This window comes from Pleurodeles waltl, chromosome 5 (genome assembly GCF_031143425.1).
Source record: "Pleurodeles waltl isolate 20211129_DDA chromosome 5, aPleWal1.hap1.20221129, whole genome shotgun sequence".
Taxonomy (NCBI): Eukaryota; Metazoa; Chordata; class Amphibia; order Caudata; family Salamandridae; genus Pleurodeles; species Pleurodeles waltl.
The window spans coordinates 195,067,539-195,090,939 of record NC_090444.1 but is presented as its reverse complement, the minus strand read 5'-3'; the positions used below and the strand labels follow the sequence as shown (position 1 = coordinate 195,090,939).

General features: G+C 46.1%; 1 protein-coding gene across 1 annotated transcript in view; it reads right to left on the bottom strand.

Annotated features, from left to right (window-relative positions):
• The window catches only part of USH2A (usherin), a 3,586,186-nt gene that overhangs the window by 2,730,927 nt on the left and 831,858 nt on the right, over positions 1-23,401 (bottom strand). The window lies entirely within an intron of this gene.

The window sequence follows — 23,401 nt, the reverse complement described above, 5'->3', positions numbered from 1 at the left end:
TGGTGAAGCAGCTTTAAATAAGCATAATCAGAGCCTCTGGTCTTGACAGAATTAAAAATGTTCAAGCTTACGCATCAAGAATATTCAATTCTATTATGGACACAGAGGTGAAGAGTATCCCACCCATTTTATATATGTGCTAATGTTGCAGTTATTATATGTTTTATCACTTGTTATTATAGACATTTTATGGGTTTTTCCCGCCTTGATTGACAGATAATTGTATTTTAGTGTTGTACTTGGAGGTAATTTTTCTTCTATGGGATTATTAAGAATACTTTTGTCATTTTCAGGGACTGAACAAAAGGCAATTTGAGTAGAGGTTGTTGCTTGTCTGGTTTTGCTGTGGGAGGATGGATCCTGTGGTTCATGATCTCCTTATCCCTAGAAGCTGAAGCCCCTTCTCTATTCAGGCTCCCATTGAGCTGATGGATCGTTGGGACAGTGAGATATGGAAATTGCTGGTCCTTTTCAGAACAGTTCGAACTGCAAGGAGGTTTGTTTGTACACGAGTTGTAGTACTTATGAGACTTTTAAAAAAAAGAGGAAGTTATATTCGAGGTCATGATATATATACGAAGGTTCTGTATGGTGATTGGGTCATGTGATGCTAGCCTATTGTACTCATGGGTAATGAAGTTTTTGTTTTACTATATAGTCATTGGCTGCTGAGTTTTTCAGTAAAAGAAAGAGAAAGCATAATCTTTGCCTCCGTGTTCTTAATAGAATTGAAAATTCTTGACTCGTAAGCTAGAATTATTTTTATTACAGTGGTATGATTTCTATGACCTGTGCTGCCAGAACCTGTGTGCCACTGTGTTTCACACAAGTTAAATTACATCTATTGCAAAAAAAGTTTTATTCTTTTTGTTGGAAAATGGGTTATTGGTAGGGCAGGTAGGTACCTACACCTAGCAACAAGCCACTAACCTCCCCATAGGTACAGTTAGGTCTCAGTAAATTAATCCCAGCTCAACCCTTGGTAGCTTGGCAACGAGCGTCAAGGCTTAATTTAGGAGACAAAGTGTAAAGCATTCAAATATCACAAAACAGTAATTAAATAAAACACAGGAAACAGTTTAAAAATCCAAAACCAATTTATAAAAATAGTTTATATTTTTATCTTTAAAATGACACAAAAACGATTAAAATCGGTTCAGGGGAACCGGAGATATGAATTTTTAAAGTATTATTATTTTTCTAGCGCTTAGAAACAAAAAGCGCCAATCGGGTCATCTGGTTGCACCAGGACCGGGACAAAGTCAAAGTTTCAGGCCGACCGCGATGGAGCCCTGCTCGGCTACAAGTCGCGGGAGGCCTCGGTTGAAAAGTTACCTTCTGACTTAGTCTTTATTTTGAAGTTTTTTCTTCACCGGGACGAACCTGCCAGTTGAATCCGACCTCCTGGAGCCCTTGTCCGGATACGCGATGTGGGTTTCCTCGGTGGAGACTTTTACCTTCGGACTTAGTCGTTTTTTCGAGATGAAAATCCTTCGACCGGGGTAAACCTGGATCTTGATCCGACGTCCATGGAGCCCTTCTCGGATACGATGGCTGGGAGGTCCCGGTCAACTTTTTACGTTCGGACTTAGTCTCTTTTTTGGATGTTTTTCTTTACCGGGACGAACCACGAAGTCAGGCCGGGTCGCGGTTGAGGCAAGCCGGCTAGAATTTCCGCGGCGGGTCGGTCCCTCTCTGGAGCTTTTTTCCAAAAATTCTCAAATCTTTTCCAAACTTCTGGGGCTTCACCCAGATGTTCTTTTAAGGTTCTTTTGGGGTCCACAGCTCACCCCAAGGGTCCAGAAGTTCTGTGATGGTCCTTGGGGGGTGCGGACTTCAACTCCCAGAATGCACCTGGCGCAAACTCCTTTTTGGCCACTGGACAGTGGTCAGCTGGTCGCTTTCTTCAGGAGTTGGTGCAGGGGTTTCTGGTTTAGCAATTTTTCACCTGTAGCAAACAGGGAGTCCCTCCTTGAACCAGTTGAAGCCAGGCAAAGTCCTTCTTGTGGTGAAGCCCAAGTGTGCAGCTGGTGCAGTCCTTCTGAGTGCAGGGTCCAGGTGCAGGCCAGGGGTCCAGCAGGGCAGTCCTTCTTCTTCTTTAGTTCCTTTCTTGTTGAATTCTGGAGGGGATCTGAGGTGTGGGGTCAGGTCTGCCAGTTTTATCCTTGCTCCTGGGTGAAAAGCAGGGGGGTCCTGATCCTCCAATCAGGTACAGGGTCGTCCCCCTGTGATGACCACTTCCTGGGAAGTGTGGCAAAAATCCATCCCAGAAGGCAACAGTCTCCAAATATCCAACATGGATGAATCTGATTTTTGGAGGTTACATCTGGCTGAGCCCACCCACTGGTGTGGCTAAAAATCATAAACACACCCCTCTCCTGCCCTCTCCTAATCTAATCAAGGGGGCACCTAATTGTCTGGGGTTGCAGGATGTGGGGGTGTTGCTGGGTGCTGCAAATGTCCTTCTCTGCCTTTGAAGACCAGTTTGGCAGCCCTCCCCTTCCTGCCTCACCATCTGCTGAGGGGAGATTCTCTCCCCCAAGCACATTCCTTTGTGTGAAGTCAGGCCACTTCACACCTCATCAAGGTAGCCTGGCAGAAGCTGCTGCAGGCTGGCCAATCAGAGCACAGCAGCAAAAACAATGCAGAGCTGAAATTGGCAACTTTTTAGGTAAAGTCTAAACTTTTTACCTGAACTGGTTATATTAAATCCAACAACTGGAAGTTGTGGGATTTATTATAACAATCAATTTGATACCAAATTCTTGGTATGTAACATTTAAGGAGACTTTAAAATTTAAAATAAAGTCTGCCCATTCTAGCCTATGAAGGCCATTTACTTCAATGAGGGAAAAACGAATTTGGCTGTTTTTACCTCACCAGGGCTTATAAATCTATTTTTATAAAGTCCCTGCTTATAGTTACATGGCACCCAGCCCTAGGGGCACATAGGGCACACCTTAGGGGTGACTTATATGTAAAAATAAGGTAGTTTAAGACTTTGGAAGTACCTTTAATTCCAAAGTCGAATTTGCATATAACTTTAATTTAAAAGCAGCCAGCAAGGCAGGCTTGCTTTTAAAATGACACTGGGCACCTCAGCAATGCACCTAGGTGTGCACCACCTATGCTGTGGTCCCTAAACCTACATGCCCTACCATATACTAGGGACTTATAGGTAGGTTAATTTAGCCAATTATAATTAGCCTAGTTTGCATATCCATTTTACACAGAGCACTGGCCCTGGGACTGGTAAGCAGTACCCAGGGCACAGCCAAGAGTCAGTAACCACCAGTACCTATCCAGAAAGAGTGGGGGTGATCAGGCAAAAAAAAAGGACTTTCCTACACTGCCCCCCCCCAGATGAAAGGTGATGGGTACTAACCTACACCCTGGTAGTCCTCATCAGCTAAGTGGAAAAACCTGGAAAGGCCATCTGCATTGGCATGAGCAGTCCCAGGTCTGTGCTCCACTGTGAAGTCCATCCCCTGTAGGGAAATGGACCACCTTAACAGTTTTGGGTTCTCCCCCCTCATCTGCATCAACCATCTGAGAGGTCTGTGGTCAGTTTGTACACGGAAGTGAGTGCCAAACAAGTAAGGCCTCAACTTCTTCAGGGACCAGACCACAGCATAGGCCTCCCTCTCAATGGCACTCCATTTTTTCTCTCTGGGGAGTAGTCGCCTGCTGATGAAGGCAACTGGGTGATCATGGCCCTCTTCATTAACTTGTGCTAACACTGCCCCAATCCCTTCCTCTGAAGCATCTGTTTGCACTACAAACTCCTTGCTATAGTCAGGGGCCAGTAACACTGGTGCTGAACACATAGCCTGTTTTAGGGTGTCAAAAGCTTTCTGACACTCTGGGGTCCAAATGACCTTCTTGGGTTGTTTCTTGGAGGTAAGCTCAGTCAGAGGGGCCACTGTGGTCCCAAAATTCTGAACAAACCTCCTGTAATACCCAGTCAGGCCAAGAAAGGCCCTGACCTGAGTCTGGGTTTTTGGAGCCTCCCAATCCAGGATAGTCTGGATCTTGGGCTGGAGAGGTTGTACATGGCCTCCACCAACAAGGTGGCCCAGGTACACAAGAGAACTTTGCCCTATTTGGCACTTGCTTGCCTTGATAGTCAGGCCTGCTTGAAGCAGGGCCTGAAGCACTTCCTTCAGGTGGACCAGGTGGTCCCTCCAGGTGGAACTAAATACAGCTATATCATCCAGATAAGCTGCACTAAAAGATTCCAACCCAGATAGGACTCTATTCACCAACCGTTGGAAGGTGGCAGGAGCATTTTTCATCCCGAAGGGCATCACCTTGAACTGAAAGTGGCCCTCTGGTGTGGAAAATGCTGACCTCTCCTTAGCTCTTGGACTTAAGGCAATCTGCCAATATCCCGAGGTCAGATCAAATGTGCTCAGGAATTTGGCAGCCCCCAACCTGTCAATGAGCTCATCAGCTCTAGGTATGGGGTGAGCATCAGTCCTAGTGACTGCATTTAGACCTCTGTAGTCCACACAGAATCTTAATTCTTTCTTCCCACCTTGGGGATTAGCTTTGGGCACCAGTACCACTGGACTGGACCAAGGACTATCAGAGGGCTCAATTACCTTCAGGTCCAACATCTTAGCCACTTCAGCTTTGATGTTGGCCTTGACCTGGTCAGACAGCCTGTACAGCTTGTTCTTGACAGGCAAGCTGTCACCAGTGTCAACATCATGGACACACCAATTGGTGAGTCCAGGGGTCAGGGAGAACAGACTAGCAAACTGTCCCAAGACTTGCTTACAGTCTTGTTGTTGCTGATCTGTCAATTTGGGAGAGAGTACCACTCCCTCCACTGACCCATCTTTTGCCTTTGAGGACAGGAGGTCTGGCAGAGGTTCACCCTCCTCCTCCTTCCCTTCATCAGTGACCATCAGCATGGTCATGTCTGCCCTGTCCTGGTGGGGTTTCATCCTGTTTACATGTAGGATCCTGTGAGGATTCCTGGGGGTGCCAAGGTCCACCAAGTAGGTGACCTCACCTTTTTTCTCTAGGATTGGATAGGGCCCAGTCCATTTGGCCTGTAGTGCCCTAGGAGCCATGGGCTCCAAAACCCACACCAGCTGTCCTGGGTGATACTCAGGCATGGTAGCCTTTTGATCATGCCACAGCTTCATGAGCTCCTGACTGGCCTCCAGGTTTCTGCTTGCCTTCTTCATATACTCAGCCATGCGAGACCGCAGGCCTAGTACATAATCCAGCACATTCTCCTTGGATTCCTTGAGAGGCTTTTCCCAAGACTCTCTCACCAAGCACAATGGGCCTCTTACAGGGTGCCCAAACAGTAACTCAAAGGGGCTGAATCCAACCCCCTTCTGTGGCACCTCCCTGTAGGCAAACAGCAGGCATGGGAGGAGGACATCCCATCTCCTCCTGAGTTTGTCAGACAAACCCATGATCATGCCCTTCAGGGTCTTATTGAATCTTTCCACCAGACCATTGGTCTGTGGATGGTAGGGTGTGCTGAACTTATAAGTAACACCACACTCCTCCCACATGGCTTTCAGATAGGCTGACATGAAGTTTGTGCCCCTATCTGAGACCACCTCCTTTGGGAATCCCACTCTGGTGAACACACCAAGTAGGGCCCTAGCCACTGTGGGAGCAGTGACTGTCCGGAGGGGTATTGCCTCAGGGTACCTGGTGGCATGGTCCACTACCACCACAATGTACCTGTTACCTGAAGCAGTTGGTGGGTCTAGGGGACCAACAATGTCAATCCCCACCCTCTCAAAGGGAGTCCCAACCACTGGCAGTGGAATCAAGGGAGCCTTTGGCTTGCCCCCTGTCTTGCCACTGGCTTGACAGGTGACACAGGAGCTGCAAAACTCCCTGACTTTTTCTGACATTTCGGGCCAATAAAAATGGTTGACCAGCCTGCTCCAGGTCTTGGTCTGTCCCAAATGACCAGCTAAGGGGATATCATGGCTTAAGGTAAGGAGGAATTCTCTATACTTTTGGGGGACCACTACTCTCCTAGTAGCCCCTTCTTTAAGGGCCCTTGCCTCAGTGTAGAGAACTCCATCCTCCCAGTAAACCTTGTGGGTACCACTGGTATCCCCTTGTTCTTGCCTGGCAGCAGTCTGCCTCAGGCCCTCAAGAGTGGGACACTCTCTTTGTCCCTGGCACAAATCTTCTCTGGTGGGCCCACCTGCCCCTTGCAGTTCTGCCAAGTCAGGCAGAGTTTGCAGGGAAGGTGTCCCTCCCTCAGAGTTCAGATCCTCCCCCTCAGGGTTGGATTCTTCCTGACCCTCTGTACTTGTTGGGGCTGGCAAGCCAGACCCAGTGCCTTTTCTCTTTTTCTTAGAGGCTTGGCCCATTGTTCCAGGGTCCAAGTGTCCAGCATTCCCCTGTTGTGCCGCCTGTGACCTGGTCACAGCACACACCCATTCAGGGAGGTCCAGCATCTGTGCATGGACCCTTCTTTCCACTTCTGACCACTCAGATGCTTCAAGATCATTCCCCAGTAGACACTCTACTGGGAGGGCAGGAGCTACAGCTACTTTTTTAGGGCCAGTCACACCTCCCCATTCCAGACTCACCATAGCCATGGGATGGAGTTTGATTCTGGTATCTGCATAAGTCGCCTGGTGGAAGACACCAGGTAAGACCTGCTCTGGAGAAACCAGCTTTTCTGCGACCATTGTCACACTGGCTCCTGTATCTCTCAGAGCTTCCACTTCAGTCCCATTGACTTTAGGCCTCTGCCTATACCTCTCCATGATGGGAGGTAAGGTGGCCATAGTTGCAATGTCCACCCCACCCACGGATACTAAGGTGACCTCAGTGTACCCTGATTCCACCCCTGGGCCAACTTCCACCCCCAACCCTACACTAGCAATCCCCTGGGATTGCCCACCAGTGGGGGGCTTCTTGGAGCAGATAGCATCTCCTCTTTTATGTCCTGGCTGATGACAGTCAAAACACTTGCCGGCCTTAGCAAGCTCCTGAAACTTTCCTGCTTTAGCAGGATCATAATTCTTTCCCTGATACCCTTTCCCTTTAAAAGTGAATTGGCTCGGGGTTCCCCCTCCCTGAGAAGTTTTTGGGGAGTCTTATGAGGACTCTTTGGGTTTTTTGTCATCTTTCCCCTGGTTCTTCCCCTGAGAAGAACCATGTCCTCCCTTTTTCTGATCACCCCCTGGGGGTTTCTGGTTAACCCTAGTTCTTAACCAGTCATCTGCTGCCTCCCCCAGCTCTCTGGGGTTGGTCAACCTAGAGTCTACTAGATACTGGCGGAGCCTCTCTTGGACACAATTAGTTAGAAGGTGCTCCCTCATAATCAAATTGTACAGCCCCTCAAAGGTACTTACCCTGTTGCCCTGTATCCAGCCCTCCAGTGCTTTTACTGAAATGTCCACAAAGTCCACCCAGGACTGGGTGCTTGTCTTTTGGGAGTCCATAAACTTAAGCCTATACTGCTCTGGGGTTAGACCAAACTTTTTAGTCAAGCAACTCTTCATACTGGGGTATGAGTCTGCATCCTCCCCACTCATGGTTAGGAGCCTATCCCTCCCAGAGTAGGGAACTAACTCCCAAAGGAGTGAACCCCAGTACTGAGGCTTGACTTTCCTCATCTGGAGGGCCCTCTCAAAGGCCCCCAGCCACTTATCTATGTCATCCCCCTCTACATAGGCAGGAACCACCCCTTTGGGTAATCTGGGGGCAAAACCCCCACCCAGGGACACCTCAGTTTCTTTCTCGCTGCCTCCATCTTTTTTTTCTTTGCTTGCCCACTTTTTCTTTTCTAGGGCAAGCTTATCTGCTTCCAAAGCTATGTAGGCTAGCTGGGCTTCCAGCTCTCTTTCTCTGATGGATGGGTTCTCTCCTCCTGAAAGGACCCCTTTCCTACCACTAGCTTTGGGTCTGCCCCTAGTGACTGTATCCACTGAGGACTGTTCCTCCTCTTCCTCACTTGGGGTCTGATGCCTTCCCTCCCCTGAAAGGTTAGAGCTAGCATCTTCCCCTTTTTCTTCCTCCTCTGGAGCTTCCTCTGTCTCTACCTCTTGGGCCTCAGCCCATGCTGTCAGGGATTTAATCAGGATTTCCTTCCTGAGATTAGTGGTTGCAGGCAACCCTCTTTCAATACACAACCCCCTAAGCTGGACTACTGTCAGTGTGGGTAGGCTAGCCAGATCAAGCTCCTTGGTTCCCTAGTTTTGTGTCAACAAAAACGTTTTGCAAAAATTGGTAACAAGAATTTAGAAAAATTACAAAAATTCAATAATTGAAATGAATCCCAATTAATTAAAAAAAAAAAATTAAAAATTAAAAACAATTTTTGCACTAGGACAATTTAAAGGATTTTTTATTTGTTTTATCTAAAACTGTAACGTGATATTGAACACAAGTACAGGATCCCGTCGCTGCTTCCAATTATGTTGGAAAATGGGTTATTGGTAGGGCAGGTAGGTACCTACACCTAGCAACAAGCCACTAACCTCCACAGAGGTACAGTTAGGTCTCAGTAAATTAATCCCAGCTCAACCCTTGGTAGCTTGGCAACGAGCGTCAAGGCTTAACTTAGGAGACAAAGTGTAAAGCATTCAAATATCACAAAACAGTAATTAAATAAAACACAGGAAACAGTTTAAAAATCCAAAACCAATTTATAAAAATAGTTTATATTTTTATCTTTAAAATGACACAAAAACGATTAAAATCGGTTCAGGGGAACCGGAGATGTGAATTTTTAAAGTAGTATTATTTTTCTAGCGCTTAGAAACAAAAAGCGCCAATCGGGTCATCTGGTTGCACCAGGACCGGGACAAAGTCAAAGTTTCAGGCCGACCGCGATGGAGCCCTGCTCGGCTACAAGTCGCGGGAGGCCTCGGTTGAAAAGTTACCTTCAGACTTAGTCTTTATTTTGAAGTTTTTTCTTCACCGGGACGAACCTGCCAGTTGAATCCGACCTCCTGGAGCCCTTGTCCGGATACGCGATGTGGGTTTCCTCGGTGGAGACTTTTACCTTCGGACTTAGTCGTTTTTTCGAGATGAAAATCCTTCGACCGGGGTAAACCTGGATCTTGATCCGACGTCCATGGAGCCCTTCTCGGATACGATGGCTGGGAGGTCCCGGTCAACTTTTTACGTTCGGACTTGTCTCTTTTTTGGATGTTTTTCTTTACCGGAACGAACCACGAAGTCAGGCCGGGTCGCGGTTGAGGCAAGCCGGCTAGAATTTCAGCGGCGGGTCGGTCCCTCTCTGGAGCTTTTTTCCAAAAATTCTCAAATCTTTTCCAAACTTCTGGGGCTTCACCCAGATGTTCTTTTAAGGTTCTTTTGGGGTCCACAGCTCACCCCAAGGGTCCAGAAGTTCTGTGATGGTCCTTGGGGGGTGCGGACTTCAACTCCCAGAATGCACCTGGCGCAAACTCCTTTTTGGCCACTGGACAGTGGTCAGCTGGTCGCTTTCTTCAGGAGTTGGTGCAGGGGTTTCTGGTTTAGCAATTTTTCACCTGTAGCAAACAGGGAGTCCCTCCTTGAACCAGTTGAAGCCAGGCAAAGTCCTTCTTGTGGTGAAGCCCAAGTGTGCAGCTGGTGCAGTCCTTCTGAGTGCAGGGTCCAGGTGCAGGCCAGGGGTCCAGCAGGGCAGTCCTTCTTCTTCTTTAGTTCCTTTCTTGTTGAATTCTGGAGGGGATCTGAGGTGTGGGGTCAGGTCTGCCAGTTTTATCCTTGCTCCTGGGTGAAAAGCAGGGGGGTCCTGATCCTCCAATCAGGTACAGGGTCGTCCCCCTGTTATGACCACTTCCTGGGAAGTGTGGCAAAAATCCATCCAAGAAGGCAACAGTCTCCAAAAATCCAACATGGATGAATCTGATTTTTGGAGGTTACATCTGGCTGAGCCCACCCACTGGTGTGGCTAAAAATCATAAACACACCCCTCTCCTGCCCTCTCCTAATCTAATCAAGGGGGCACCTAATTGTCTGGGGTTGCAGGATGTGGGGGTGTTGTTGGGTGCTGCAAATGTCCTTCTCTGCCTTTGAAGACCAGTTTGGCAGCCCTCCCCCTTCCTGCCTCACCATCTGCTGAGGGGAGATTCTCTCCCCCAAGCACATTCCTTTGTGTGAAGTCAGGCCACTTCACACCTCATCAAGGTAGCCTGGCAGAAGCTGCTGCAGGCTGGCCAATCAGAGCACAGCAGCAAAAACAATGCAGAGCTGAAATTGGCAACTTTTTAGGTAAAGTCTAAACTTTTTACCTGAACTGGTTATATTAAATCCAACAACTGGAAGTTGTGGGATTTATTATAACAATCAATTTGATACCAAATTCTTGGTATGTAACATTTAAGGAGACTTTAAAATTTAAAATAAAGTCTGCCCATTCTAGCCTATGAAGGCCATTTACTTCAATGAGGGAAAAACGAATTTGGCTGTTTTTACCTCACCAGGGCTTATAAATCTATTTTTATAAAGTCCCTGCTTATAGTTACATGGCACCCAGCCCTAGGGGCACATAGGGCACACCTTAGGGGTGACTTATATGTAAAAATAAGGTAGTTTAAGACTTTGGAAGTACCTTTAATTCCAAAGTCGAATTTGCATATAACTTTAATTTAAAAGCAGCCAGCAAGGCAGGCTTGCTTTTAAAATGACACTGGGCACCTCAGCAATGCACCTAGGTGTGCACCACCTATGCTGTGGTCCCTAAACCTACATGCCCTACCATATACTAGGGACTTATAGGTAGGTTAATTTAGCCAATTATAATTAGCCTAGTTTGCATATCCATTTTACACAGAGCACTGGCCCTGGGACTGGTAAGCAGTACCCAGGGCACAGCCAAGAGTCAGTAACCACCAGTACCTATCCAGAAATAGTGGGGGTGATCAGGCAAAAAAAAAAGGACTTTCCTACACTTTTAGTCTAACATTGCAAGCTTTAACTTACAGAACATCCTTTGGTGACCAGGATGAAATGTACTCGACATTCACGAATATGTAGGAGCTGGAGGCAAAGTTTTCCAAAAAATGCATTTTACAAGTACAAATTGTACGTTGAGTTTGAATTATGAGATTGCCTCATTAGCTGGTGAATTCACTATCTTAAAAAAACAAATGTAAAATGTATGGTGCTCTATTAAACACCTCCCATTTTCCTAAAAAAACTACTGATTTGCAATCTTGCGGGGGAAACAATAACTGGTTATCACAGTAAACCCGTATTTGATTGAAAAAAATATATCATACACTCAAAAATATAATTATGACATGCATTAATTGTAGTGTTCATTAACGCAAAAATACATTTGTGCATGTGGCACAGTTTTTTCTGCTAATTTTTTGGTTAGAAACCCGAATAAGGTCTAAAGTCCCCTAGTTTGGTCCAAGGAGTGAAACCATGCTCCATGGCTGGATTTTTGACCATTCAGCGACATACTGACTGATTGTTGGTGGGCTGCACAATCCAACAAGATCTAGAACTATAAACTGGAGTGTCTATAACTCACACAACATCTCCCTGGACCAAACCTGCATGGACCCTGTTGGTGCTTCCTCAATGTGAATTTAATTGCAGCCTTTTTTTCCAGACTGGAAGCATGCCTTGAGAGATGCTGCTAAATCCTTCCGTGTTTGCTCCACCCCTCCTCATGAGTGCAGAAATGTTGGCTTCTGAAATCATTATTCTAAAACAGCATAATGAATTAGAAAATAAGAAAACAATTATTCCTTATAAAATTTCAAAGAACTAAAAAGATGCCTCAGCAGATTTATCAAACAATAGAAGTATCACCATCAAGCCGGCCAACAAGGTTGATGCCATCATAATCAAAGATGTGTCTGATTATAATAAGGATATATATAGACAATTGGGAGATCAGAGACATTACTGGAAACTGACATCTAGCACCCTTCAGGAGGATTTAGGAAGATATTAAACATATCACCTCTGAGTCCTTGAACGAGGGCACCATCCCTGACAGAGTTTGTATATTTGAACTAACCATATCCAAGGGCACCACTTATTTACACTTTAACCGGGATTCATAAAAATATATTGAAACTCCCTGGTCGTCCCATTGTAGCTGTCTGTGGCAGTGTATTAGAAATTTATGTAAATTCACTTGCACATACATTAAAGATAAAGCCCCCAACCAAGATACAATCATATGTATGCAACAGTATGCAATTTATCAGCGTGGTGGATGGGTTAGGCTTCACACAGGGTAGTGACATATTGGTGATGTTGAATCTTTGTACATTAACATCCCGCAAGATGGGGCTACTGAAGTATTAAGAAAGGTGTAAGACTCACTGATTTAGATGGTGATTTATGCAAACTTATCACAGCTTTAGCAGGGATCGTTCTGAAATGGAATTATTGTCTTTTCAAAAAGATTTCTACCTAAAGAAGAAGGGAGTAGCAATGAAGCTTGCTTTGCTCCAACTGTAACTAACCTGTTTGCTAGTGAGTTTTAGGATTAAATTATTTATGATAATTCAAACCCTTTTCCTACATACATCAGTAACTGGAGGTGATACAGAGATGATGTATTTTTCGTCTGGCATGGTGATAAAATTCACCTCAGAGCATGTGTGACATGGTTGAATAACTACAGCCAGGACCTACACTTTACTATGCACCATAGTACAGTGGAGGTCAGTTACCTGGACTTATCAGTCAGACACAGGGACAGCAGACCACACTGTACAAGAATCCCACAGACACAAACTCCCTCCTACGTTACAAGTCATCATCCCAGGGCATTGAATAATAACCCACCCCATGGGCCATTTTTACATATATGTAGGTGCTGTACCCACAAAGATGACTATTTCAGATAAGGAGAGATACTCAAATAAAAACTCTTGGAGAGAAATTACCTCAAGAAAATTATCTTTTGAACGATTAAGAGGTTGTGTTTCAGCCAGTGGAAAAGTCTACTTAACCCCAGACAGCGAAATGAACAACATAACCATATTGTAATAGTCAGTACATTCTCCCTTTGAGTAATGAGATCAAATCTATCATCAATAGACACTGGTCCCTACTCAGGCCCCCTTTTGTCTTTAAAATGGACAGGAATATCAGAGAGTGTGTGGTAGTGGGTTACAAAGAACCCACCAATAAGAGTGACATTAGATCTCTTTGGGGTCTCCCTTACTTATTAGGCCATTATAGACGTGAGGGTTATTCAGTATGCCAGTTTACAGGTGACACGAAGTGCTTGACCATGAAAAACACAGTACTTAATTTATGATCTTTTTCCAGTTGTAACACACAGAATGTAATCTATGCAATTCAATGTCCTTGCATGCAATGGTATGTAGGCCAAACTACATAAATGATTAAAAAATGCATTTAACAGCACAGGAGTGGAACAAAATGCCAAACAGAAGAAGCCCTGCTGGTTTGTCACTTCATGGATTAAGGTCACACAACTGACGACATCTACTGGCAGGTGTTGGAGGTGATAAATAGGTAAAGAATATGTGGTGACATGTCAAATCTGCTCAACATCAGGGAATGCAAATGGATGGATATTTTGGACAATCCCAACAAAGGCCTTAATGACATCAGTGACATGCACACATTGTCCTTGGTTCAATTTTAAAATGAATGTATGGTCTCACATGTCAATTGGATTGAGCCGCAGGAGTTCTAGGGGGCAGTCCTCCTTTCTTGTGCAATCTGGCATGGTTCAAATACAGCATGTGTATTAGTTATCCATTTCTGATGCTTTCACATTATGACATTGTAGGCCTTATCTGTATGATTTCATCTTTCCTCCCCTACCTTCCCTCTAGGAGACATATGGCCAGATGTAGGTAGGTTTCCTTTTGCGAGTTGCAAATTGCGAGTACCAGCGACTCGCAATTTGCAACTCGCAAAAGGAAATGCAAAAAGGTATCTCAGACACCTTCTGCGACTCGCTATGGGGTCGCAAAGACCCACCTAATGAATATTTATGAGGTGGGTCGCAGTTTGCGACCCCATAGCGAGTCTAGGCACTCACGGGGATGGTGGCCTGCTGGAGACAGCAGACCACCATGTCCGTGACTGCTTTTAAATAAAGCAGTTTTTTTTTTTCTCTTTGCAGCCCGTTTTCCTTAAAGGAAAACGAGCTGCAAATAGAAAAAATACCGAAACCTTTTTGTTTCGTTTTTTTTCAGAGTAGGCAGTGGTCCATAGGACCACTGCCTGCTCTGAAAAAATATTTTTGTGAGCATTCACAAAGGGGAAGGGGTCCCATGGGGAATTTGCGAATGAGTTACCATCCACTTCAAGTGGATGGTAACTGTGAGTTGGTTTGCGACCGCTTTCGCGGTCACAAAGCAACTCTACATCGTGATGCGGTCGCAAATAGGAAGGGAACACCCCTTCCTATTTGCGAGTCGGAATCACATTTTGCGAGTCGGTACCGACTCGCAAAGTGTGATTCTGCATCGTGGAAGGCCTTTTGCACCTCGCAAAAGGCATTTTTCGCCGTTTGCGAATCGCAAAAGGCTTACTACATCTGGCCCATAGTTTGCACTCATTGCAACAAGGCAATGTACTTGTTATGCTTGAGCTTTGACCGGGTTGCAGATTCAGTAGTCCTGTGCCCGGTACAGCTGGGTCACATATACTTGGCTGACTTATGGACCGTGTTAGATTAGACCATATGACAGCTTAGATATGGGCCCTCAATATAGCAGCTGGCTGACTAACGGTCTAGTGATTGTCTGGATAGATACAGTTATAATATGGGAGCATCTGCTGCATCTTTATGCTTCATGAAATGCTTATGGGTCATTTGGGCTCTGAGCGAGGAGCACCAGGTTCTCCGGTTTTGCAATTAAGTGACAAGTGATTGGGGAGCCTCTTTATTAGAGTCTAAGTTAGAGATACACACGTTTGGATTAAATGTCTTTATCCATATTTTGTAGTTCCCTTGATACAGCGATTTTCAAGTGCCAGTGAGACACCGGCCAATGTTTGTTGTGCCAGATTTAGTACCATCCCATTTTGCTGCCGGGTTTCACAAAGCGACTTTTGTGCACCTGTGGAGAACCAGAATCTTGTGAGCGGTTTTAACTTGTAGTTAAACTGGCATGGTATATTTCACCCAGGTGTACAGGCTGGACCACACACAGTCTATGCATGCCGTTCATTGTAGAGGACCGCACACTTCATATGGGCTTCATAATTGCTTGAAAACCAATGAGTGTGATATGGCTGGAATACTTAAGGTTTCTCAATATTTGTTCCTTAGAGATTTTTTGGATGCAGACACAATAGTCCAGGTTGCAGGCCATTAAAGCATGACTTCTGGGTGATCTTTTTCTATGGAACACTATTTTTTGCATGATTTTTATGTAGGATTCAATTCTGTTTCTCCACTATAGTGGACTGTTTATGGCCTATACAGTAAGACATCTAGTAACACATCTTGGGCACACTTGAATTGGCGGTTATGCACACTCATGATGCATTGTGATTTGAGTGCAAATTGTATTTATTATGGCTGAAGGTTAGCCCTCTTTTTTTTGTTTTATTATGAGTCCCCAACCGCCAGCCTGTCCATGGCGGTAAACAACGCTATGGAAAGGCTGGAGGTAAGGGGGACTCGGGGTGCCCCTGTGGGGCTCCTGCACTGCCCATGCACTGGGCATGGGCAGTGCAGTGGCCCCCAGGCACAGCCCCATCTCGTATTTCACTGCCCGCTGCACATCAACATTGCCGCCGGCTCTATTATGAGCCGGCTTCAATGTAGATGCGACATTTCCGCTGTCCCAGCAGAAAAGTCATAATAGGGGGCCAGCCATACCCGCCAGAACTGGCGGTATGTTGGCTCCCTCGGCTTCGGTGGTCTTTTTCAAAGTCATAATGAGGGCCCGTATTTACACTATGTCATCTGCACTACTGATAATTAAATTAGCATTGAATATAAGTAAGTGAATTACAGAATCCTCAAAACAGTTGGTAGAGGTTTCCAAATTTCAATGAGTCCAATGTGACTTTTTGTAGTATTTGATATATACAGTTACCCATGTCACATGGCACATTGGGTTGTTCTTTTGATTTATATATAGCTAAATCTCTGCAGGAATGCACAGAACTTGTTACCAACCTTTTCTGTATTAGAAGCCTCATCTATTCCACAGTAGTACAGAGGTGTCAAAACAACTCTTGATACCCCGTCTAACCCCTAGCAGACATTGAAGGAGGGTTTCCTCTAGAAACTGTTATGGAAAGTTCCCTTCATCAAAGTTTGTTCCCCATGAGCAAGGTGTCTCCTCTCCAGGAGGTTCTGTGGTCAAGGGATAACCCCTAACAAATGAGTGCTGTATGGACTTCGTTCCCAGCCATTTTAAATCATGTTCTTGAAGTCCAGAACACATTTCCTATCACTTATTTCGTTTTTGATTGTCATTGTACTACAGATGTCTCAACAATCATGCTTGGTTGTATTAAATTTGGTGATCATAGGGAAATGGTGGGCAGGTAATTCCTGTAATATCCAAGATTAAAGCTTACATTTTTTATGTAATGTTTCAAGTAAAGTTTAGTCGTTAGAGCCAATACATGTTTTTACCAAAATTTAGAAGATTTCCCAGAGGATGATCCCCAGAAGATAATCAATAGTAAATTGCTCTAGGAGAACTTGCATCTGTTTTATAATTTCTGGTAAGAATGCAGCTTAGAATATTTATCTAGAGCACTAACATTTTGGACAAGTGATAAAATGGGGTGAGGGACTCCACTTGTTGTGCATGTATGGAACACATAGAGCTTGGTCACGTCACTAAGAAGATATTTATATGTTGGATATTTATTGGGTACGCACTACTATTTGTATTGGACACCATAAAATTGTTATTTTGACTTCCACCTGGTACCACATAAGTGTAATGCTGTGCACTATTTAGGAGATTATGTTTGTGAAGAGTTTGAATATAGAGAAAAGGAATAGGTAAAACAGATATTTATATATATATAATATTTACAGCCTTAAGAAGCCCTGAGGAAGTCAAAAGGGAAAAATAACCCTGATGAAACATGTGTTGGCTTGGCTGGAACATAATGTGAAGAATTAATAAAGAAGAATATTGTGGAACTCTAATGTGTAACTATATATGTTGAATGTATACACAAGTGCTTATAGTTGCTGTAACTGTAAGCATTTTAACCTAAAGAACTCAAGGGAGCCAACAAAATCGTGATGCTTTGATGTTACAGAAGACCATAAAAAATTAACATTTATGACGTGTATGTTTTTTTCTGGATTTATATGAGAATCAACCTGGTAGAAGATATGGCAACACCCAAGGCCCTAGAAGCATTATATTACTGATCACAATGATACACCACTTGCAGAATAGAATGGACCCAAAACAAACATTTGTCAAATATGACATGAAACTAGAAACCACAATATATTTATCTTAAAGAATGTAAATGTCTGGCATATTTAACATCTAATACTTAAGGAGGAGTACTCTAATATTTAATGACCACCAGCATTACCAGTAAATGTAAAGCGACTGATGGGGTCATTATGAGTTCGGCGGACGGTTTTCTCCGCCCCCCGAATTTCCGACAGGGAGGTTGCTGCCACACAGGCTACCTCTCCACCGGCCCTATTAAGAGATTTCCGCTAGGCTGGAGGGCGGAAACCTTTGTTTCCAGCCACCAGCCTAGTGGGAAACAGTCTACAGCATTGTCACTGGCTTGAAATCCATCTGGCAGCAATGCTGTCTGCAATGTTCACTGGTGCTGGGCAGGAGGGCCCAAGCACTGCCCATACCAAGTGCATGGGCAGTGCAGGGACCACCCTGTGGCCCCCTGCACCTGTTCTCTGCCAGCCTTTTCATGGCGGTTTATAAACCGCCACACTGGTAATGACTCCCTGAGTTATGATTTATCCATCATAGTCCTTTGCAGCTCCCAGGATACAGCTGTCTGGATTTCCCAGATAAGTCAGGTGTACACATTTCTAAATGGAATTACAGAGATATGGACACATACATTAGAACACTGAGATGTATTTTGAGCTCCATTGACAAAGTGACTGAGGGCTTATGATGGCTGGTATAAGCCTTCTGCTCCAACATTCCAATGTTTGCCTTTCTGTTTCTCTGTTTTTACTTTAGAACTTTCTACCCTCTGTGGGTGGAATGTTCTAACAGTCTTAAAATCATTCTGCCCTGTGCTATACCAAGGCCCTCTACTTTGTTATAGGCCTCCACCTGCAGCTCAGGCCTATAACTCGGGTCAGGGTCTTTAACAAGACGTATAGGCCTTGGCAGAGGGCTATTAGGCTATATTACATTACTACAAATATTACATTAAACTTGAAGCCAAAATATTGTAGCTTGCATATTTACTATCTAATCTGTAAAGAGAACTGACTGAAAATACACTACAAACAAGTTAATAATAATTTATTGGCCTGGTTTCATATTTGTGCAATTGGAAATAGTAATTGCAGATCCAGTAAACACCAGCATTGTGTACTGTGGTGTTTACTAGTTCCACAATCTGGCGATTTCAGGTTCTGGCCCAATTGTTAATATCCTTGTAGTGGGCACTGACGTATGAGTTACTTACTGTGGCTCATCTTATGATGCATAAATATTTCAAAAACTGGAGATATGTTCCACCAATTTTGTAGGGTAGTTCGAATGAGGCCAATACAATCAAACTTGTAGTTTTAGTCTATGGGAATTAAGTTGACAATTAGTTCAACCTCTTAAGTATACACTTATGGATCAATATTATCCTATTTAAGGATACATATAAAGCTGCAGGGAAAATTATCCCTTTCTCTAATGAGATCCTCCTCATTATCAACAGGAGAAACATCTGCCAACGTCCACTATCATCTCCAGATCAATCACCAATCCTAAGCACTTGTGCTCCTATGAGCCTGAGCATTGAAAGCGGATCTGAATTCCCAATGTTCATATATAATATCAATGTCAAATAATTAATCCAGTGTCTAGAAACCAGATCAACCCCTCTACGTGCTCCTATATATCAGATAATTCAGTGCTCCTGACGCAGATATTGAGCATAAGAATATACAGTAGAACATCAGCCAATTGTGTTTACATAATGATGGATTGCTCTTCAATCTGTAATGCCATCTTCACAAATTTCTTCCTAAGTATGCAATCTAGTACTTCAAACATTAAAGCAAAACATGAGAGGAAACAGCAGATACCATTTCCAGCCTGAACTCTTAAAATATATTGAGTCATTAATGTCATATGCCTTGTTTGTATAGAGAGAATTACCATTGAATATAATACCAATCATTGGCAAGTTGCTCAATAATTGGTAAGAATATTCAGATATGCATAGTTGCGCTGATCCTCGATTTGCAGCCTGGTGTTATCATCACCAACCACCTTCCACAACTTGGATAAAATTACAGGCCTAAATCCAAATTTGAGTTCCACACTGATCATGGACAATAGGTGATAGAGCCCTCAATGCAAATTATCCTTTTTCAGTTTACAGAGCAAACCTATTGTGACCTCTTGAATTTACTTCATTGTATCATTTAAGATAGCCCCTTAAAACTTCACCAAATAGGGCCGCCTACTATAAACCTCAGCTCACAGTCAGTCATTGCTGTAAACTTTATGGTGACAAGAATCTCAATAATTCAGTGTTGGATATGCCAAGTATACTATTCCTTTAGATTGTTTCTTCAATATTCTGCTAAGTTTTCAGGATTTTCATTTAGTTCTGCCAAAATATTGACATTGCAATATTGAGAAGGTAAGTATATAAAAGATTAGTATACATTTACTTTCTTACCTCCCAATGTGTGTACCTGGGATACAAATATAGCATAAAGCCTTGATTACAAATATAGGGGGTTATTACAACACTGGCGGACGGTGTTAAAGCGGCGGTAAGACCGGCAACAGGCCAAAAATTGGAATTATGACCGTGGCGGAAACCGCCAACAAAGACAGCCACTTTAACACTCAGACCGCCACGGCGGTACATACAAACAGCGCGGTGGTCAGCGCCAACAGACAGGCGGAGGACAATGTACCGGCCACAGTATCACAACCTACCAATCCGCCACCTTTTCCGGGGCGGATTCACTGCGGATAAAAACATGCCGGAAACAGGAATTTCGATGGAAAAACGCTCTCCTCCACACACTCCACGAAGAAGGAGGGCACCATGGAGCCGGAACTCCATATTCTCCCTGCAATAGTCTTCCTGCTCCTATACGAGGATCGTCAACGCCGGTGGCGAAGACCACGGTGAGTACTGCACCTACAACATACGGGAGGGGGGAGGCAAAACACAGGGACACACACAACCAACATCCCAACCCCCACCCCGACCCTCACCCACTACAACACACACACCAATGCATATCTATACATTACAGTAACAACCCCAACCCCCCCGGAAGAATGCAAAGACAAAAGGAAATGAGTTGAACCATTGTAATATATCAAAATACAGTAAGGAAATAAATACATATATATATATATATACACAATAAACAAAATATACACCACGATTAGTAGTGCAGGTATTGCACCATTCATTGTCCGTGGACCACTGGGCCCAAAATGCATGGGCGAGGCCCACACAAGATACTCGATCAAAACGGAGAGAACACTGCAGGGGCATCAGATGGAAATACAACAGGCACCTCAGGGGGAAGGGAAAGGGGGCACCTCAGCCGGATGAGTGCATGACGCCAGATCCACGAGGGGGCTCCTGGGGAGTGCAGAGCCACAGTCTCTCAAGTTTCTGCAGTGGGTGGTTTGCCCACTGTACCATCCTGGGGAGTGCAAAGCCACAGTCTCTCAAGTCTCTGCAGTGGGTGGTTTGCCCACTGTACCATCCTGGGGAGTGCAAAGCCACAGTCTCTCAAGTCTCTCCAGTGGGTGGTTTGCCCACTGTACCATCCTGGGGAGTACAAAGCCACAGTCTTTCAAGTCTCTGCAGTGGGTGGTTTGCCCACTGTACCATCCTGGGGAGTGCAGAGCCACAGTCTCTTAAGTGGATAACAGTCTCCACTGGTTCTGGAGGGGGCTTTGTGCCCAGAGTGCTTCATCCTGCCAAGGACTGAGGAAGTGGATGCCTTTCTCCACTGGTTCTGGAGGGGGCTTTGTGCACAGAGTTCTTCATCCTGTGCAGGACAGACGGAGTGGATGGCTTTCTCCACTGGTTCTGGAGGGGGCTTTGTGCCCAGAGTGCTTCATCCTGTGCAGGACAGACGGAGTGGATGCAAGTCTCCACTGGTTCTGGAGGGGGCTTTGTGCCCAGAGTGCTTCATCCTGCCAAGGACTGAGGTAGTGGATGTATCTCTCCACTGGTTCTGGAGGGGGCCTGGTGCCCAGAGTGCTTCATCCTGCCAAGGACTGAGGTAGTGGATGCCTTTTTCCACTGGTTCTGGAGGGGGACTTGTGCCTAGAGTGCAGCACACACCCTGTGACGGTCCCAGTTGCGTCACTGCCCCTGCCGCAAATGGGCTAGCGGTGCATTCCATGGCGGTCTTTGCCCTGTTCAGCGGTCTCTGGCCTGTTCAGTGGTGCTTGAGTTGCCAGTGTCAGACCTGTTCAGCGGTACATTCCATGGCGGTTTTTGCCCTGTTCAGCGGTCCCTGGCCTGTTCAGCGGTGCTTGAGTTGCCAGTGTCAGACCTGTTCAGCGGTGCATTCCATGGCGGTCTTTGCCCTGTTCAGCGGTCCCTGGCCTGTTCAGCGGTGCTTGAGTTGCCAGTGTCAGACCTGTTCAGCGGTGCATTCCATGGCGGTCTTTGCCCTGTTCAGCGGTCCCTGGCCTGTTCAGCGGTGCTTGCCAAGGCGGTCCTTCATTGCCCAGCAGGGCTGTGGCTGGCGGTCCTTCATGGGTCAGCTGGGCTGTGGCTTGCGGGGCCCTCCTGGCCAGCTGGGCTGTGGCTGGCGGTGGCCTCCTGGCCAGTAGCGATGGGGCTGGCCTCCTGGGCAGTGACTCTGGCGGTGGCCTCTTGGCCAGTGACGATGGGGCTGGCGGTGGCCTCCTGGGCAGCGGGGATGATGGCGGTCTTCTCCGCGGGGCTGCTCCTCCTGGACTTTGGAGATTTCTTCTGCCCCTTCCCCACCTTGGGAGGAGTCACAGCTGAGTCGACACTCCCCCCGGGACCCTTGTGAACGGCTTTGCTGGCTGGAGTCTTCCCCCTCTCCCGCCGGGCACTGTCCAACTTATGGTGCTTCACGGGGGGCTGGCTGTGCTGTGGCTCCGTGCCACACTGGCTGTCCTGGTGGGCGGTGCACTCCACATACCTGGTCCCGGAGATTTTTTGGCTGAGGTGCTAGTACAGGACCTATGATTTGGAAGAGGGGGGGTGGTGGGAAATAGGTTAAGGGGGGATAGGAAAAGTTTTCTGGAGACACTGGGACGGGTAGCTGGAGGGGGTTTTGGAGTGGAGGAAGAGATGGTGGTTGTAGGAGGTGTAACTTTTGTGGATTTGGGTGCAGGTGCATGGGCTGGAGGCTGTTGTGAGGTGGATGGCTGTTGGGTGGGTGTGTGCCTGCATTAGTGTATCTTAGTCACAGACACACTGGGAGAGGACACAGGGGACGTTCAAAGGGTAGTGGGGGTGGTGAGTGCACGTGAGCGGGGTGTGGTGGTGGGTGTGCTGGTGCGGGTTGTAGTGGCTGTAGTGGTAGTGCATGCAGGTGTGAGTGTAGACGAGACTGGGAGGGAGGAGGGAGACAAGGAGGAGAGGGCCACAGTGGAGGCAGTGGATGTTGGTGTGTTTGTATGTGTGTGATGCTTGTGTGAGTGCCTGTGGGATGTGTGGTGCTTATGTTTGCCTGAGCTTCCCTTGTGTGGTGAGGTGTGTGCAGGCTGGTCTGATGGTGTGCTTGGGATAGGCTGGCGTTCAGGGGATTGGGTCTGGGTGATGGAAGTTGGAGGGGGGAGGCTAGATACAGGGACAATGGATGCCATCAGTGCTGAGGCCAGAGTTTGCAGGGTTCGATGAAGGGCAGCCTGACCAGAATGAATGCCCTCCAGGAATGCATTTGTGTGTTGCAATTCCCTTTCTACACCCTGGATGGCATTTAAAATGGTGGACTGCCCAGCAGTGAGGGACCTGAGGAGGTCAATGGCCTCCTCACTGAGGGCAGCAGAGGTGACAGGGGCCGTGGCTGAGGTGCCTGGGGCGAAGGTGATGCCCACCCTCCTGGGTGAGCGGGCACGGGGCGAAGGCTGAGGGGCTGCTGGGAGGGCGGTGCTGGTAGGGGGGTGGCGGCTGTACCTGTAGAAGTGGGGGGCACAGATTTTGCCGCCACCACAAGGGAGCTTCCATCAGAGGACGAGTCCGTGTCGCTGGTTGCAGATCCTGTGACCGCCGTGGTGCTCCCCTCGCCGTCCGTCCCACTGGTGTATTCTGAGTCCGTGGTGTG